Source organism: Centroberyx affinis, unplaced genomic scaffold (assembly GCF_046629955.1).
Source record: "Centroberyx affinis isolate AG114_WGS23_722 - 3 ecotype Tasmania unplaced genomic scaffold, CSIRO-AGI_Caff_v1 ptg000452l_1, whole genome shotgun sequence".
Lineage (NCBI taxonomy): Eukaryota > Metazoa > Chordata > Actinopteri > Beryciformes > Berycidae > Centroberyx > Centroberyx affinis.
In genome coordinates, this window is record NW_027279113.1 from 90,602 (window position 1) to 97,309 (window position 6,708).

Genomic DNA, 6,708 nt, shown 5'->3' on the forward strand with positions numbered 1-6,708 from the left:
CTGTAAAAAAATAAAATAAAATAAATTTTGATGTACAAGTTTTGTGCATGTGCGTGTCAATATCAATAGTACAACATTATTTGGCCTGTTATCTATAAAACATCTATAGTATTTTTAATGAAAACATTTACATAATTAGGCTGGGTTAATCAAGTAGTAAATGTATAACTGTAGTACATAGTCCATGGGAATAGATATCGGAAACATATTGAGATCATCCTAAGTGTTACTTATTGACAGAACCAGGGTAAAGTACAACAATAATAAAGGCAAAATAAATAAATCAATTTTTTTTTTTTTTTAAAGAAATTTAAAAAAAAAAAGCCTTTTGTTCTGTTGTTAAATAAATTGTGAAAATCAAGGAAAATATAATCTATTGATTTGCATTGCCAATTTGGTTGAAGATGTCACTGACACTCCGATTTACCAATTCATGTTAACATCTAGAATTATGAAAACAGGTGCAAGAACATGACTTTCCATAAACTCAGGTAATGTATTTCTATGTATTTAGTTTTTAGTTGGTTTTTTTTTCCAGTTGATTCTCAGTGAGATGAAGAATGTCTTTTTTGAGGGAGACCTGGTCAAGAAAGGAGCATCATGACCAACATACATGTTACAAACAACATGCAACAATGTAAGAAAGCAAAATACTAACAAAGTGACATTAAAGAAAGAGCAGTCAACTTTTCTGGCACTAGACAAGATCCATCATTTCATATGAAACCCCTTTTAAATCCTATTTTACTACTTTTTTTAGGTTGCTCACACACTTCCTTATTTAATTTATTGGCTGGTTCTCTGCTGCGTTCAGGTTACATCGGAAGAAGAGGAAGAACGGGCTTTCACTGCTTCAGCTCAGAAACCTTTTTGACATGTTTTACTTACTGGAACGGTCACATCAAAATCATTTGTATTGATGAATGAGTAAACTGGGTTGCCAGTTCAGGTCTTTCTCCTGACAAAATTATGTTTTAGTCATGTAAAGTCAGTTGTCAAACCACACAAAGGATACATGCACTAGAATAATAACATTTGTCGCATGCAGCCTACAACAATAGATAGAATTTCATCAAACCTTAAACCACAGCAATGTAAATAATGCAAGATGAAAAACCACACAACACAAACAAGTTCAAATGCAAGTTCAATATATTGAAAAGAACAGAGAATCAGTGTGTGTGTGTGTGTGTGTGTGTGTGTGTGGGTGGGTGTTTGTGTGTGGGTGTAGCAAAAGCTCAGTCCATTAAACTGTTGAGCTGTATCCACAATCTCCAAGGTTCTCTACATCCAGTAAGGAGGGAAGAGACTAAAAGCTTGAAATTTAAAAAGCCTTTATTGTCACAGCTTAGAACCAATAAGTTCAGGATAATAAGATCAGGACAAGAAATGGCTCCATAATGAACAAGTCACAGTTTAAAAGTAAGTTTAAAAGGCCAATCAAAGACCAGCGACCAAGGCAAATGTAAAAGTCTATTTAAAGACAGTGGAGGACCAAACCAAGAAAAAATATCCTCCAAAAAATACTAAAATGCAAAAATAAAATATGTCAAAGGTGAAAAACACCGGAAAAAAATGAAAATAAGGAAAATATGAATGTATTGTATTATTATTTTAGGTGCAGAAGCAAAGAGACAAGAAATTGCAGCCTACCTCAGTTCCTTTTCTCTGGGGAGCAAAGAACATGCAAGGAATCTTGGTGTAATCATAGATGCTGATCTTAACTTTCACTGTCATCTCAATAATGTCACAAGATCAGCTTTCTATCACCTCAAAAATGGATAAAAAATTAGAGGCTTTCTGTCTAAATCAGATGCTGAGAAACTGGAGCATGTCTTTGTCACAAGCAGACTTGACTATTGCAATGGTCTCTTCTCTGGACTTCCATTTGAACCAAGACCAAGAAAAATGATCACATTACACCTGTCCTGAAATCCTTGCTTTGGCTTCCAGTAAATACTAGAATTGATTTTAAAACTCTCCTACCTGTATATAAGGCTCTGAATGGTCCTGCTCCACATTCTATCAAGGAATTGCTTGTGCCATATCAACCAACAAGAAGCCTCAGATCATCAGACAGTGGTCTCCTTGTTGTGCTCTGCATGTGTGCTTGTGTATGTGTGTATGTTTTTATGTATGATGTTGTGTATGTTCTTATTTTATTTGATTATACATGTACTGCTCTTGGCCTTGTGAAGCACATTGTGTTTTTTGTATGAGTCAGTGGCAAAACAAGCACTTTTAGTGGACGTACATTGACGGTTCCATTTGCCCCGTCGGATTACATTGCAGCCCGTTTCGCGGCTGCTGGCTGAAGCGATCTCACTCAATACTGGACCAATTTCAAAATTGTTGTCCCCATTAGTCATTTAGACACATACAGTTGGGAAAATAGGGTCCAGCTTGAAAAATACCAAAGTTTCCCTTTAACTTTCAACACAGAGTGACTTGAACCTACCTTTTACACTCACGGTGCTTATTAGGCCTACCTAACATCAACAAAACTATGTCAATTTTACACAGACTGTTTAACAACCAATTTAACAACAACAACTTTAACCAAATAATTCCCATAACTTCATTAACACAACTTATTAATGCTGAACAATGAATGCCGCACAGCATTCTGGGAAACATGACAATAGCACTCCGAGACACCACAATATAGTAATAGATTTACAAGAAAAGTTCATTAAAAAATTAATCTCTTCATTTAACCCAGCATAGTTACAAGCATCAGAAAGTTTCCCTTGGAGTAACCTCTGAAGTCTATTACCTCCCCACTTTACCACTTTCTGTGGCCTCCAACTCTGACTGTGGTCACTGATTTAGTGTTTCAACACAGTGTAGAACACATTACAGATGTTGTCATTGACATATTTTTCCCTTTCTGTTGTTAGACACCTGCAAGACTATAAAAAAGTGATTTGATTGCGGGTCACAGAAAAACAGCACAGAAATGACCATTGGCCTTGGTTAGGCATTTAGGGCTTTCAAAAGGTCGCCATGGTGACACACAGCAACCTCAAGCCCGTCTTCATCCAGTGTGGCAGTCCTCCTTCAAGTCTCCCTTGCTGTCGCCCACTGGGTGTCACCACATATATGGAATGAATTTTCTCCAAGTATTAAAACGCAAAGTGCTAAAATGTGAAAGGCAAAGAAATCAGATTTGCATCCAAACTCACAGCTTTTGCAAACTAAATAAAAAATATAGTTTGAAACAAAGCAATAAAATTGGATATTTTCATGTCTGGGTGAAGTCCTCCTGCTGTCATCATATCAGTACCAAGTACTCGGCATCTACATCTAGCATCTACATCTAGCATCTGCATCTAGCATCTGCATCTAGCGCACTGCATATAGCATCTACAGGTAACATGTATTTGACCATATGCCTATCCTGATTAGATGGATGAAATGAATCAGTATAGCATACACATTATCACATAGATTAAGGATTGTCATAACGCTAATATTCAAATTCAGACACCAATTCATTACTATTTGGTCTTCAATAATCAATAGTCTGACAAACATGCCAACTACCCTCACAACACTGTCAGTGTCACTGCGACTGTGAATCCATTCGCTACCTTGAATTTATTAGTCAAACTTACTAATCAACCTGATCAATACGAATAACAAAATAAGAGAAATACCTCCCTCACTGCAGCCCAAACATGCTGAATTGATTCAGGGATGCAAACTGGTTAGGGGTGAAAAAGATGAGAAGAATGCATGAGCAGGGGAAACACAGACCTGCTGGAGGGGGGGTGATTTTAACTGGATTAATTAGGCTACTTACCTTAATTACTGACCTACAGTGATAACAGCGCATCCAGTTGAATCCAATGGTAAACAGGGGCAATATGCCAGTCTTTACTCTGCACTCATGTTAACTCTATCTGAGTGTTGAGCAGTTTGACACATCTCTGATTAAAATGTGTTACTGTTTATAAATACCTTAACTAATACATGCAAGTCTGGAGCAAACTGTGGAATGTTAAGTTTCACTGGGAGGCTCTGTCATATTGAGTTCAATGCTGCTGGTCTGCTGGTCTGTGCATCAGCAAATGACAGACATGACTTGATTTGCACATCAGGTGCATTAGAGATAGATTAAGATCAATTTTTATACATCGGCCAACTGGCTTTTGCCAGTAGTGTTCCGAACACGCATCACTCGTTCACGTCATTTCATTGACGCACAAAACCATAGATTGGATTATTGAGAGAGTTATGGGGGGGGTCAAAAATAATTTTTGACAGAAGGTGGTACCTATTTACTACTTGCTGTCTGTCTGTAACATAATAACTGCATTGCTGCCTGTCTTGGCCAGGCCACTCTTGTACAAGTGATTACCTTTTTCCTGATTGAATAAAGGTTAAATGAATAAAATAAAAAATAAAAAAAAACTTTCATACTATCGTAGTTGTACTGGGCAGCTCCCAGGTGTGAATATGTTACTGTATGTATGTGAAGAAGAGTGATGCTGAAAAAGAGCATGCATGCTCAGCAAACCTTCTCTGCATAAGCAATAGTTAAAACATGAATACACATTTTAATGTTAGTAACAACTTACTTCTCTTTAGAAGAACAAATCAGTAAGGCTTTGACCGGTCAGCTTCATGGACACACAGCTGGGTAGAGGGGAGTCTGTCATTTCAACCTGGCAACTGATGTACTTTGTAATAACGCTCAGAGAGCTTAAAAGAACAAACTACAGCAATTGAAATATGGGGCTCTACCTTAAAAACCACAAATTAAAAATTGGGATAAAACGCCTGCTGAAAAAATTTTACTGGAATTTTGCAAAACCATATTCAAAGTGCAGCAAATTTCCCCAAGCAATGCATGCAGGGCTGAACTTGGTCTGTATCCCCTGAGCATTCAAATCCAAAAAAGAGCAATTCAATTTTGGTTCCATCTAAATGAGGCAGAACATACAAAGCTCTCCTCAGCAATCAACACACCCCAGAGGTCCAGCCTCTAGATGGGCTGGCTGTGAAGTTCACTGAACTGAACAACACAGTCAGTGGACCAGACTCAGAGCCTCCTCTCTGTCCCCTTTGTCCCTGTGGGAGCAGGAGGTGAACTGCACAATTAGGGGAGACTGGGTCATTTTGTCACACTTTATACTCATTGGTGTATTTCTCAGCAGTGCCTTCCTACTGGGATACAAGCTAGATTAAGGTCTCCTCTAAAAAAAAATGGCATTTTTACATTTTCAGTATTTTACTGGAAGCAAAAGTTATTACTGATGAAATACCACTTGGCAAGTTGTGACAACTTACCCCACGTCAGGGCATGTTGTCACACATGACACATGAGTATGTATTGAAACCAACATACTTCATCTCAGAAATCCACACCCACCACACACCAGGTAAAATAACCCGTCCCTGGGATCCTGGGATGCACAGACAAACATAAACTCTGATACAATTTCTAACAGTATGATATATTAATGTACATGTAATATATACACATTGATGTTTTATGATGTAAAATATCTTCTTAGTCACTTAAAGAAAACAGTAATAATAATAATGTATCCTCTGTAGCTGTAAGTTACACAAGCAAAGGGTTGTGGGTTCAAGTACCAAAATAATATAATATCTATTCAGAAAAGAATGAATGTAAAGCCATTTCTAACAAATAAAAACAATTTCAATTCTTATGACAACATGCCCTGAAATCAGCGTGACAACATGCCCCAACCAGGCATTCCTGATAAAGTTCCCTTCCCTGAGCACAGAGCTCGACTAAATCATTCAAATGGATTCTCAGGTTTTAGAATGTGAACATTGATGCAAATTGGACATGGGACTTAAATACGGAGGTTATTCATAAGAAAAGCTTACAGAGTTACACTTCATGCAGAAGTTGAGGCAATACAAGGTGAACAAAGACATAATGGTTCTGTTCTCTCGTTGTGTCTTAACTTTCCTTTCTTCCTCGTCGGTAAGCGGTAAAAATAAGTTCCATAGGATAGGACTGATGAAGAAAGGAGCGTCAATTATTGGACATGTGTCACATCCTTTGTTTAGTGCTTATGAGCCATTGGCATCAGGCCCAAGATACAGGATGCTAGCAGGTCATTCATCCACCAGCAGAGCTTTGCTGAACAAAGACTGAGTCCCTGAATGTGTGAATACTGTACCGTCTTGTCTACTGTGTTATGTTGATTGTGTGGTGAATACTGTACCTATTTACTGTCTTATGTATATTGTGGGTTATTTCTTTATTTCTGTTACTTATCTGACTGGTGTGTCATATTCAATACAAGAGAGTTTCTCATAAACAAATCTCAACAAAAAGTACACACACACACACACACACACACACACACACATACACAAATGTGCACGTGTGACTTCAGCCTAATCAGAGGACATTTGCAGGAAATGGAACAGGGAGGAGCAACACTGACCAGTTGATCCAGGTACATGAACAGTACTGAACTGAAAGAGTGAAGCAAGTTAGTTCAGACTCCATTTTGAGACACAGAGCAGAGCAGGAGGGAAACAAGTAAACAAGCAATGTGAGTGTTATTACAACATTATTATTATTTTACTGTAAAAGTTTGAGTTGGTGATTATTATTATTTTACTGTAAAAGTCTCAGTTGGTGTTATTATAACATTATCATTATTTTACTGTAAAAGTCTCAGTTGATGTTATTAGAACATTATTGTTATTTTACTG